This window comes from Dendrobates tinctorius, unplaced genomic scaffold, assembly GCF_039654945.1.
Source record: "Dendrobates tinctorius isolate UK_male_01 unplaced genomic scaffold, ASM3965494v1 ptg000211l, whole genome shotgun sequence".
In the NCBI taxonomy this organism is placed as follows: Eukaryota; Metazoa; Chordata; class Amphibia; order Anura; family Dendrobatidae; genus Dendrobates; species Dendrobates tinctorius.
In genome coordinates, this window is record NW_027361878.1 from 13,788,315 (window position 1) to 13,801,870 (window position 13,556).

The 13,556-nt window shown below is 47.6% G+C and overlaps 1 long non-coding RNA gene across 1 annotated transcript in view; it reads right to left on the reverse strand.

The window, feature by feature from the left end:
• Nucleotides 1-13,556, reverse strand: part of LOC141058275 (uncharacterized) — a 67,274-nt gene that overhangs the window by 49,834 nt on the left and 3,884 nt on the right. The window contains exons 2-3 of the long non-coding RNA XR_012222133.1: nt 12,230-12,369; nt 10,233-10,457 (exon numbers count right to left, since the gene is read on the reverse strand). This is a non-coding gene — a long non-coding RNA (uncharacterized lncRNA). The remainder of the gene's footprint in view (nt 1-10,232; nt 10,458-12,229; nt 12,370-13,556) is intronic.

The following is a 13,556-nucleotide window of genomic DNA, read 5'->3' on the forward strand; positions in this document are numbered from 1 at the left end:
CGTTTTCAGGCATGTTTTCGGGCCTTTCGCAACCCCGGGAGGACTACAGCGGCCAATTCCGCCGCCTCAGGCCGCCCCAACCAGGATAGGGAGCGGCAGGTCTCATATAGAGCCAACCCATTGGGGAGAATGCATACTCAGCAGATCGAGGGGATCCAGATCCCAAAGATCGTCGGCCAAATGACTCGAGGCTTTTACCAGATGACACCGGCAAGGTGGGCGGCCGACTACTCTGGTTTCACTACGTCTGGGTCAATGTCGCTCACGACGCATGGGGAAAGGAATTGGTGGCCTCAGGTTACAGAATAGAATTTGTCAGATATCCTCCAAGACGTTTTTTTTCTTCCCGGCTTCCCAGGGTGGATACCCAGGCAAGAGCTCTATTGGGAGCTATCAAATCGCTCCAGCACAACGGAGTCATTGTTCCAGTGCTGGAACACAAAAGAGCTCAGGGGTTCTATTCCAACCTTTTTGCGGTTCCCAAAAAGGATGGGTCTGTCAGTCCTGTTTTGGACCTGAAGCTTCTGAACAGATTCATCAGGATCAGACATTTCTGGATGGAGTCTCTCCGTTCAGTCATATCGGCCATGGAGCAGTGAGAATACTTGGCCTCAATAGACATCCAGAACGCATATCTGCATATTCCCATTTTTCCTCCTCATCAGAGGTTTCTACGCTTCACCATCGGCGATCAACATTTTCAATTCGTAGCACTACCCTTCGGGCTAGCCACGGCTCCCAGAGTGTTCACAAAGATTATGGCAGTTGTCATGGCAACACTGCATTCTCGAGGCATAGTCGTCTTGCTTTATCTGGACGACCTCTTGGTCAAGGGCCCATCAATACGGGCATGCGAGGAAAAAGTCAACATCAGGCTAGATACTCTTGCCCGCTTAGGATGGTTGGCAATGCAAAGAAGTCATCACTTGTGCCAGCTCAGAGGATCTCCTTCCTAGGAATGATCTTCGACACTTGCAGAGGGTTGGTAATTCTCCTTCAGGAAAAGGCGCTAGCTCTCCGGCAGGGAGTCCGGACACTTCGCCAACCAGTCCCTCATACCATCCGATCCGGGATGAGGATTCTAGGGAAAATGGTGGCAGCTATGGAAGCGATACCTGTCGCCCAGTTCCACCTTCGCCCCCTGCAGCACGCCCTCTTGTCAGCCTGGGACAAGAATCCTTTCACGCTCGATCGGCAGTGCCGACTGTCCTCTCAAGTCAGGCAGTCGCTCGGATGGTGGATAAACCAGTTCCTCTCTGGCCCAGGGGAAACCTTTCCCCCCAGATCATTGGCTGGTAATGACAACCAACGCCAGTCTCTTCGGTGAGGGAGCGGTGTTTCGCCACCACACAGCCCAGGAACGGTGGTTGCCACAGGAGGCACGCCTCCCGATCAACTTATTGGAGATACGAGCAATTCGGCTGGCTCTGCAGAAGTTTCTTCACTTTCTAGCAGGCTGCCCCGTCTGGATTCAATCGGACAACGTCACGGCAGTGGCTTACAGAAATCATCAAGGGGGCACCCGCAGCAGAGCAACCATGCGCGAGGTGGAGCTCGTTCTTCAGTGGGCCGAAGCAAACCACTCGGTGATTTCGGCTGTCCACATTCCGGGGCGTGGAAAATTGGGCGGCAGACTTTCTCAGCCAGCAGGGTCTTGCATCCGGAGAGTGGTCTCTACATCCCGAAGTTTTTCAGCAGATTTGTCAACTGTGGGAAGCTCTGGATGTGGACCTGATGGCTTCCAGAGTAAATGCCAAGGTGCTCAGGTCACTCAGGCCAGGGACCCACAGGCATTCGCGGTGGACGCGTGGGTTCTGCCATGGAACCAGTTTCGCCTCCCATATCTATTTCCCCCACTGCCACTACTTCCGAGAGTCATCAAAAAGATCAAGACGGAAGGGGTGCCGGCGATCCTGCTGGCCCCAGGCTGGCCCCGTCGAGCGTGGGACGCAGATCTAATGCAGCTGCTCGCCGACGTTCCTTGGCGCCTGCTAGAGTGCCCAGATCTACTGTCTCAAGGGCCGATTTGCCACCCGAACACAGGGACCCTGTGTTTGATGGCATGGCCATTGAATCTTGGATTCTAACCCAGGCAAGGTTTGGGAGCGAGGTGGTCGCTACAATGATTAGCGCCCAGAAGCCTGCTTCAGCAAGAATTTACCACCACGCCTGGAAGGTGTTCTTTGCTTGGTGTCGACGCCGCGGTGTTTCCCCGCTGGGATTCTCGATCCCCAACATCTTGGCTTTTCTCCAGTCGGGCTTAGAGAGCCCGGATAGCTCAGTCGGTAGAGCATTAGACTTGGGCTTTGCCCCAGGTTCCCTCAGGAGACAAATATCGGCCTTATCCGTCCTGTTCCAGTGCAGAATTGCTACCAATTTGCAGGTGAAGACTTTTCATTCAGGGAGTCTCCCACTTGGTACCTCCCTATAAGGCGCCTATGGATGCCTGGGACCTTAACATGGTCCTAAGTGTTCTGCAGGAAGCTCCATTTGAACCGCTTCAGGATATCTCTTTTTGAGGTACCTTTCCTGGAAAGCGGTGTTCCTAGTGGCCTTCACTTCCATCAGGCGTGCTTCAGAGCTGGCGGCCCTATCCTGCCGAGCTCCGTTCCTCACTTTCCATAAGGATAACGTGGTCCTCAGACAAGCCCCTCCTTTTCTGCTGAAAGTCGTGTCCTCTTTTCACATTAATGAAGATGTTGTTTTGCCTTCATTTTGTCCAACACCGGTGCGCCATGTGGAAAAAGCTCTTCATACGTTAGACCTGGTAAGAGCCCTCCGGAGGTACGTGTCACGGACGGCACCCTTTCGTCAGACGGACACGCTGTTCGTGCTCCCCGAAGGGCGCAGGAAGGGACTTGCTGCCTCAAAATCAACCATAGCCAGATGGATTCGTTGGACGATTCAGGAGTCCTACCACATTAGGGGCACGCCGATTCCAGCAGGGATCGGGGCGCACTCTACCCGGGCAGTGGGCGCCTTTTGGGCGCTTTGGCACCAGGCTTCGACAGAACAGGTTTGCAAGGCAGCAACCTGGTCCAGCCTGCACACATTTGCCAAACATTATAATATCCATGCTCAGGCCTCGGCGGATGCGAGCCTGGGTAGAAGGATTCTCCAAGCAGCGGTGGCGTACCTTTTAAACAAGAGGTGCATGTAGCTTGGATCGGTGAGTCAATCTCCCACCCAGGGACTGCTTTAGGACGTCCCACAGTATCTGTGTCCCCCATGAGGTGAAGGAGAAACATGGATTTTTGTGATAACTCACCGTAAAATCCTTTTCTCCGAGACGCTCATTGGGGGACACAGCACCCACCCTATTAGCCAGATGGCTCTGTTTCTGTTTAGTTAATACGCATTTATTTATGTGATATGGGGTGGTCCTTTTCTAGACGTGTTGTACCTGTATTAAGGCTGATTTTGTTGTCCTCCTACTGCTTTGGCACCAAACTGAGTTCCGCCTGCAATGGGGCGAGGGTGTATACGACGGAGGAGGAACTAACCTCTTTTTTCACTTAGTGTCAGCCTCCTAGCAGCAGAAGCATACACCACAGTATCTGTGTCCCCCAATGAGCGTCTCAGAGAAAAGGATTTTACGGTAAGTTATCACAAAAATCCATGTTTTCATGCACATCATCTTACGCATGACGCTGCATGTGCATGCGTTTGTATGCGTTTTTGCACACATTTGCGTTGTTTATACGCATGTGCTCGATATGACATCAGACAAAAATGGGCATGTCTCATGGGATTTCTATATATATATTTTGAAGAACGCATGCATTTCGAAAGCATGCGTATGCATGTCTTTGTGTTCCCATAGACAGTAATGCATTTTTGACACATTCATGCGCATGCCTGCGCATATTTGACGGTTTTTTAACGCCTCAAAAAATGCAAGATGTTGCGTTCGCCAGATACCGCCACACACCACGAAACGACGCATGCGTACACAAAAGCATGCGAACGCATGTCCCTGTGTACGCCATGTTAAATATATGTACGCATGCGAATCTATGCGGATCAAACGATGCGCACACAAACCAAACACTAATGTGAAACCAGCCTTACCTGTACACTGACACTATATACAGAGCTCCTGTGTATAATGTCACTGGTGGTAATATTAGTGTTGTTGTTGTTAGTATTGTAGTTTTATTAATGATCAGTATTGTAGTACTCTCACTATGTGGTGTGTGAGAATCATGTGGGAATAGTGGATGAGGGCAGGTATATCTCGCCCAGATTCCTTTCCTATGTGGCCTAGTCTGGTCAGTATCGCACCTGCTTACTAATGGATAATGGGAGGTGGATATAAAAGGATGCCAGGTGGTTGTGTGAGTGTCTCAGCCTTTGAACACAGAGAGCCTGTCTGTGTGAGAGACACACGTGAGTGGAAGCAGTGCCCACTGCAACTGTGGTTTGGCTGGACGGGAGAAGCCCGCCAGTTGGTAGTTAGGTTGTCCATTGTTTAGTTAGTGCCGGACAGGCAAGGATTTGTTTTATGTTTTATTTCCTTTTGCATTGCTTTCACCGTTAATAAACCTGATCCAGGGTCAGTTTCACCCGAATCCCAGCTCTGCGCCTGAGTTTTATGCTGAACGCACGTGACCTTTGACCCCAGCAAAGGCGATCCCGGAGTGTTTTATCACAGGTGGTAATATGTGATCTGGTCATGATTTGGTGGTATTTCTCTTGTATGTGGTAGTATTTGGTCACTATGTGGTCTGGTCATGACGTGACTGCATTAATCCCCTGTATGCGGTATTATTTGGTCAGTGTGGTCCGGTCATGATGTGACTGTATTTACCACCTGTATGTGGTATTATTCAGTTACTATGTGGTGGTAATATGTGGTGTGGCAGTATTTGTCTCCTGTATGTGGTATTATTTGGTCACTATGTGGTCTGGTCATAGTGTGGTGGTATTTGTCCCCTATATGTGATATTATTTGGTCACTGTGTGGTAATAATATATGGTCTGGTCATGGTGTGGAGATATTTGTCAACTGTATGTGATATTATTCGGTCACTGTGTGGTAATACGTGGTCTGGTCATGATGTGGAGATATTTGTCAACTGTATGTGATATTATTCGGTCACTATGTGGTCTGATCATGATGTGGTGGTATTATTGGTCTTGGTATAGGGGATTGTGTTGTGTATGGAGATCACTTGTTCTCTCTATCAATAGGGAGAAGATTCTTGATTTCCAATAGAGATTAAATACTTGGTCGGTTAACCCCTCCCTGTCCTGTGACTATTACACAGTAGCAAATATGCACTTACAGTGGTTCTACAGTGAAAACAAGATGTAATCACCTATCCTAAGACCATGTTCACACCTTCAGTATTTGGTCAGTATTTTGTCTAAGCATTTGTAAACGAAAACCAGGAGTGGGTGATAAATGCAGAAGTGGTGATGTGTCTCTATACTACTTTTCCTCTGATTGTTCCACTCCTGGTGTTGACTTAGGCCAGGTTCACAAAGCGTTAATGCAGTCCGTTCAATGCAAAACGTTGACGGACTACATTAACGCTACTCCCATAACGTGATCGCGTTATGTCATCCTGCTAGCGCAGATGCTTCATTGCGCTAGCAGTGACGGACCTTCGGACGCTGCAGCCCACGTCCGCGGGTCTGTCACAGAATGACAGCACATCGCTAATGCATGCCGATTATTGCATGCGTTAGCGATGCGCTCGTCTATAGCAGTGTATGGGTGGGTTAACGCATCCATTACATAGCGTTAATGCCGCTATGTAAAGTATGTGTTAAACGCACCCCCTAAACGCTATGTGAATCCAGCCTTAGAAATACTGATGTAAAATACTGAACGCGTGAACGTGGCCTAAGGATAAGTGATAAGTTATAGATTGGTGAGGGTCTGACTGCTGGGACCTGCACCAATCTGCAGAATGTCAACTCTTATCCACATTAGTATGGAGCGGCATGTATGACTCAACCACTGATCTATACATTCCCTAAAGGGGCTGCTCGTGGCTTTTTCTGGAAACCAGCAAAGAGAATGAATGGAGCTGCGGTCAGACATCCCATCTGTTGCTCCATTTTAAAATGGGGATAAAAGTGTCATGTCATGGATAAAGGTTCCCCATTCTTCCAATCGGTGCGCTTTCCAATGGTCGGATTCCACCAATCAATTATAATAATAATAATAATAATAATAATCTTTTATTTATATAGTGCCAACATATTCCGCAGCGCTTTACAGTTTGCAATCATTGTCATTGATGTCCCCGATGGGGCTCACAATCTAAATTCCCTATCAGTATGTCTTTGGCTAAGTTATCATCTACCTAACCTGTGGATCGGTGATATCTTGTTTTCATCAAAGCACACTACCAAACCACAGTACTGCCAACTACCGTAATTGTACATTCCAGTTGTGGTGGCGTATAGTTGATGTGCAGCAGCCGCCTGTGTTTTACAGTCTATTCTCGACTAAATCGACTAAATCGGGGTTATCGGCTAAGTTATTTGCATATAGCTGTAGGGTGGACCCCTAGGGTCAATTCCCCCAGTGGGCCCCAGACACCCCAGTCCGACCCTGCTCTGACTAATATTATTCAATGGGTCAGTGCAGATGCGCTGACCAAATCAGTGTGTGATAAATAAAAAATAGTAGCCTGCACAATTTCCGTCTGTAAATCAGATGAAACTTACTGTTGTGAGTTCATTTTCCCCTCCGTCACTGAGGCCTGGTGAACTCCCTATTCTAGTGAAGGAAGGTAGTGAGCCTGATTATCAGGCACCTGGGACTAATGAAGACGATTGGCTGAGTGGAGTCACTGACTGGATTTAAGGCAGCCTATGCCCTTTCTGCCCTGCGGGTGATTTCTCTGTGGACTCTTGGACACCAGTCTGATTCCTGCTCTCCTAAAGCTAAGTTTTCTGTTTTGCCTTTTTGCATTTAAGATTTGTTTTTTGTTTTTCTTGCTTTTTGGATTCTGCCACTCCCTGCTGGAGTGTGCAGTGTTCCGTTAGCTCTGTCTTCAGAAAGTACCTGAGTGCTGATTTAGTTTTTGAAGCTTAGTTGCTTCAGGGCCATTTTTATATCAGCTTGTTGGCTTTTGTCTCTGATAGGGTTTTGGCAGATTGCAGACAGCAGCCTTCCTATCCGTTCCTATCTAGGTAGTTTTTGGGCCCCGCCTTTGCTCAGTCTGTCTTTCTGTCTGTGTAAGTGTTTTCATCTTGCTTCACCGTCATTATATGTGGGGGGCTGCCTATTGCTTTGGGGTCTGCTCTGGGGCAGTTAGATTTCCCCTTTCCTTCTTTAGGCCTATGTATCTCTCCGGCTGTGATCGAGGGGTCTAGGTCATCGTAGGAACCCCCCACGGCTACTGCTATTTGTGTTGATAGGTTCAGGGGTCTGCAATCTGATAGTTGCCAACTTCTCTGGTTTTCTGGACTTAGCTAGCATTTCTGTTTTTGCCTCCTACGGTGACTCAATCATAACAACTTACCCATTCAAGTCTATGGGTCAGATGCCATATGGATCCGTAGTCTAGCATCCGATTTTTACAGATATGTGACAATTCTGTAACATAGAAAACTGTAAGGATGTGTGCCCACGCTGCGGATTCACCTGCAGAATTTTTTGTGCGGATTTAGCAAAATCTGCAGGTAAATCCTCAGGTCAAAAGACCTGCGGATTAGCCTGCGGATTAGTCTGCGGTTTCACACCTCTAAAATGGCGAAGGTGTGAAACCGCTGCGGATTCCGCAGCAAGAAGTGACATGCTGCGGATTTGAAACCGCAACAAATCCGCGCAGAAAATTCAGCAGCATGTGCACTGCGGTTTTTCATTTCCATAGGTTAGAATGGTACTGTGCACCACAGCAAAAACTGCTGTGGATCCGCAGAGCCAAATCCGCTGCGGATCCGCAGCAGAATCCGCAGCGTGTGCACACACCCTCAATGGTCCTGTAAACAATTAATAGTAGCTACTGTAAAAAAAAAAAATAATAAGATTGTACATGGATGACAAGTGAGAAAAATATCGTCTGAGATTTCTGGATGAAACTGTGACCGATGTTTTAGACTATGTGCACACGTGCGGAATTGCCGTGGAAATTTCCATGGCAATTTCGCAACTCCCTGCCACGGGAAATCAGTGGGAATTATGCATGCGGAATTCCCACGAAAATCTAGCGTTTTGCATAGTGTTTGACAAGTGTGACCAACTTTTTACTATTGAGCCTGCCTATGCAGCCTCAATAGTAAAAAGATAGAATGTTAAAAATAATTAAAAAAAAAAATCGTGATATTCTCACCTTCCGGCGTCCACCGCAGCAATGCTCCCGGCAACTCCCATTCCCAGTGATGCCTTGCGACAATGACCTCTGATGACGTAGCATCGAGCGAGATGCTACGTCATCACAGGTCAGTCGCACAAGGCATCGCTGGGACCGGGAGCTGCTGGAAGGTGAGAATATCTCAATTTTTAATTTTAATTCTTTTTTTTACCAGGGATATGGTACCCAGGGCCTGGAGGAGAGTCTCCTCTCCTCCACACCCTGGGTACCATCCGCACATTTTCCACAAAAAGAATGAGCATGCTGCGTATTTTTCTGCGATGCGATTCAGCCGCGGAAAAATACACAGCATTAGCACAGCGTGTGCGGAATGCCATTGAATTCAATAGCTTGCCTATTTTATGCTTTTTTGCGGCGAAAAAACGAGGCAAAGACGCATAAAATCCTTGGATATTCCGCACGTGTGCACATAGCCTTAGATGCTTGTGTGAACCTGCCCTCATAAGGGTTTGCTTTTTGTAGCACAACTTGTATTTATGATCCTTTAGAAAGATGGAACAAAGAGTGGTAATTATGATTAACACCATTCACTTTACCAAATAATGTACCAAAAAAGGGAGACACAAATCCAAGTTCTGTGAAACTGTGGAAAACCCCCCCACAATTCTACAATTGGTTTTTCGGTTTTGTTTTTATGGTGTTCAGGAGTTGTTCCCAGTATTGCGCTTTTCTGGACAGAGCTCAGATGTTGCTCCTGGGACCTGTTGTAATCATTTTCTCAACTTAGGGGTCACTGCTCCAAGTGCTCCTATCACCACTGGAATCACTGTTGCTTTCACCTTCCACATCTTCTCCAGTTCTCCTGTGAGGCCCTGGTATCTCTCCAGCTTCTCATATTCCTTCTTTCTGATGTTGCTGTCTCTTGGCACTGCCACATCTATTACCATTGCTGTCTACTGTCACAATGTCTGGTTGGTTAGCCAATACCTGTTCTATCCATATGGATCTTGAAGTCCCACAGGATTTTTTGCCCTTTAATTCTCCACCACTTTCTCTGGGGTCTCCAACCTGGACTTAGGAGGACTTAGCCCAAATGCTGTGCAGATGTTCCTGTATACAATGCCCGCTACTTGGTTGGTTATAATATATATATTACCTGTAAAGAAGAGTTACACATATCCAGTGGTGGATTATGATGAGGACAATCTGGGTTACTCCTCAGGCCCCATGGCCAGATTTCCCTCATGATAACATTTTTTGCACGGTCATCGGCGGCGCTTATCGTCGGGCAGGGAGTGTTCCTATTGCTCCACTGACAGCAATAGAGAGATATATTATAGCTTCAGGATGGCTTTCTACCCAGCTGTGTCATTTAGCCCATATGGGAAGCAGAGCCAAAGGGGATCGCCTGGAGAGGTAAGTAATAATTTATTTTTTTTCTTTAAGGTGAATGAATTGGGGGTATTGGGTTGGAGAGAGGGCATGATATTTATAATGATATGGGAGGGGGAATAGGGGACATTACGTTATGCGTGGGGGGTGGAAGAGAGGACATGATTGATACTATAGTGAATCAGGGGAGGGAGAGAGGAGCGTATATTAAAGGCCTGCACAACATACTGGTCACATGCGGCCCTCCAGGTGGTCTGTTGCAGCCCACAGGAACCCGGGGACGGTGACTTCCCTTTTTCCTGTATTTGTCCTTCAGACGTGAATACATTTGAACACTGTGGTTCCAGGATTGAGGCACAGGAGAGCATGTCAGCCCTCGAGCTGATCAGAGGAGATGTGACCTATAAGGTACCTGAATGCAAATGTTTATCTGTGATACTTACTATGTCTCTTCAGTACTGTGGTTTTTTTGTATGATCTGTAGTCTGATGATAGCTGGTAACAGCTCCCAGAATCTCCTTACCATTTGTAGGTTCATGCGATACAATTGCATTTGGTGCTTACCTGACATTACAATTGATCGCTGTACTGATGGTGGTTCTGGCACTGCATTCATGTACTGATGGTGGTTCTGATCTTGTACACATGTAGCAATCCATAAAGTGCATCATGGCTATGTTAAAATCTAAAAATCTTCAAAATGTAGAGATTTGAGATGAGAAGGATTTGCTGAGTTTTTGCTCCAAAATCGCTGATCATAGGCCAGACAGCGTCCACAGTTGCCTCCATCTGCCAAATTATAGGGAATCTTTAGTTGGGGGTTCCGTCTGAATCACGTGTTTCATATATTTACACGTAAACTCTGGTGTAAGCGTGGAGCACAAGATAAATGTACGACGAACCTTAGGCTGGGGTCACACTTGCAACTGCAATGTGAGAAACTCGCGCATCAAAACCAGGCACTGCTACCAGCACTCAGGACCGGAGCGCTCAGCTGCGTAGAAATACATGCAGCCGCACACTCCGGTTCCAAGTTCCGGCGGCAGTGCCTGGTATTGATGCGAGAGACTTGCATGAATTTCTCGAATTGCAGTTGCAAGTGTGACCCTGGCCTTACACTGACAGAAGCCTCTTAGACCATACTCTGGGCATGGTCTAAACAGATAGCCATATCTGACAGATCAGGAGGTCGTCATGTGACCTCCTGATGTCATAGCAACTATTAGAACTCCGAGATGACGTTGCGGGGGTTCCGATCAGTGCGAGCCCCCTCCCTTCTAAATGCTGCGATCACTTTTGATCGCAGCATTTAAAGGGTTAAACTGCCCAGGATAGTGCTGTGACAGCTGGGTCTCGGCTATCTATTAAATTATGCTCCTGTCAACGAGCACTCTGGCACAGCTCCTGTGGCTGCACGATTGCCGTGACGTAGCAGTACATCTATCTGTGGGCACACACTTCGAAATATGATGTACTGATACGTCATGTCGGGAAGGGGTTAATAGCGTTTGTTTACATGACAGGTTCCCTTTAACAGAAAATTCCAAACAAAGATGAAATGTTTACTTACTATTTATCTATATCTGCTTCTTTCAGCCTTTGTGCTTACGATACTCCACTGGAGCCAGGCCAGGCCAGTGCGATTTTCCTTGGCAGGTGCCCTGGGTTTCTCTTGTGATTACTAGGCCACCAATGATCACATATCGTGGCTGGTGCCTTGTAATCACAAGAGGCACCGAGGGTTTTCTATGGGGATGTTCACACTGCTCTGGTCCGGCTGCCTCAGAGTATAAATGTGGTAGCTGAACTAAAGTTTTGACACTTTTTTTGCTCAACTCAACCAGTCGCCCCCGATCCCTGGAGCCTAGGGGCCCCAAAAGTCCCTTTGGCCTATATGAATAGACCAATGCTATTAAAGACTTGCAATAATTGGGGATCTCATTAGAGCTTATGCATTGGGGCCCATGCTCTTCAAGTTACTCCACTGTGACCACATACATTTTACCACAACCTAACTGTCATCAGTTGTGTTATTTACCCATGCGGTGTTTCAAGGTGAAGCACACTTCTTTTACAAGTTTTACCTGTAAAAGCCATGTGCCACTCCATTCTATAAGTATGAAAATCGCATATGAGTGAAGTGTCCGTGTGATGACTACTGGAACCTGCAGAGCTGAATCCTGACATTGCAGCTTCGGAATACTCACAACAAATGCACTGCACACTTTTAGGATTCTCCCTTGCCAATGTACAGTTATGTCAGCACATGTATATGATTTATATACTTCTGGCCACATTCCGACTAGACGTGCCTGGCCTCACTCCGTTCATTTTCATTGAGTGAGGCCACACATGTCTAGTCAGCATGTGACTGCATGTATGTAAATCGCCGGCACGAGAGAATCCTAACAGCGTGCAGTGAGCACTGTGAGAATTCAGAAGTCTGCAGTCACATAGAATGACTGCAGACTCAGCAAAAACATGGACAACCCCTTCAAAGTTCCTAACATAAATAATAACATGAGAAGTCAGTATCACAAATAATATTTACATCCAGGTACCTTATAGATGGCGTCATCTCTGGAGTCGTTCTTCTTTTCTTCTTCTTGTCCAGACCCCATGATGAGTTTTCTCATCCACATCTCGTCTCTGCAGACTTCCATCTTCTCCGGTCTTCTGCACAAGCTCTCCACATGATGCCCTTAGATAGATACAAGTGTCATTATAATGCTCCTGAATAAAAATATCTGCAATATACTGTCACTTCACACTATTCCCCCCCCTCATACTGTCTCCTCTAACATCCCACCTGTTCACCATACTGTCTCCTCATATATTTACCAGCTCACTCTCTATACTGTCTGCTCACACATACCCAACTCCCCATACTGTGTGTACACACATCCCATCACCCTCACTCCCCATACTGTGTCTGCACACATCCCATCACCCTCACTCCCCATACTGTGTCTGCACACATCCCACCACCCTCACTCCCAATACCGTGTCCACATACATTCACTTGTTCGCTCCCCATTCTGTCTGCACCACCTCCCATACTGTTTCCTCATACATACTCTTCATTTTGTGTCCTCAAATCTCCCCACACATATTAAATCCCCACTCCAAATCCCCCTCCTCCTCCTCCTCCTCCTCCCCCTCCTCTTCTCCAAAACCCCACTCCTCCTCCTATCCAAATCCCCCTCTTCCTCCAATGCAAATCCTCCTCCAAATTCCTCCCACACATTAACCCCCGTCCCTACTCCGAATCTCTCCACACATTATATACACCCCCCTATCCCCACTCCAAATCCCCCCCACACATTATGTACACCCCCTCTCCAAATCCCTTCTCCTCTTCTCCAAATCCCCCCTCCTCCTCTTATCCAAATCTTCCTTCTCCTCCTCCACTTATCCAAATCCCCCTCCTTTTCTCCAAATCCCTCCTCCTCCTCCTCTCCAAATCCCTCCTCCTCTCCAAATCCCCCCTCCTCCTCCTCTTATCCAAATCCCCCTCCCCCTCCTCCTCCTCTTCTCCAAAACCCCCCTCCTCCTCCTCTTCTCCAAAACCCTCCTCCTCTTCTTTTTTCCCAAATCCCCTCCTCTTCTCCAAATCCCTCTTCTCCTCTTCTCCAAATCCCCCCCCATCTCCCATCTTTGGTGGTTCTTCAGCTCCACAATGGAGCACACTTACCACCAGTGTTCGCTCTGGGTGCCGGTGAGTGACAGCAGCGTGATCACATGACCTGATCACCTGCTGAAGTCACTCTGACCCGGCGGTCAGAGCTTCAATTGTACTGGTGTCTGTATAGACGCCAGTACAATTGCTCACTGGGAGCCAGCGTTCGCAGCTTCTCTGTGTCGGCTGTCAGCTTGACAGCTGGTACA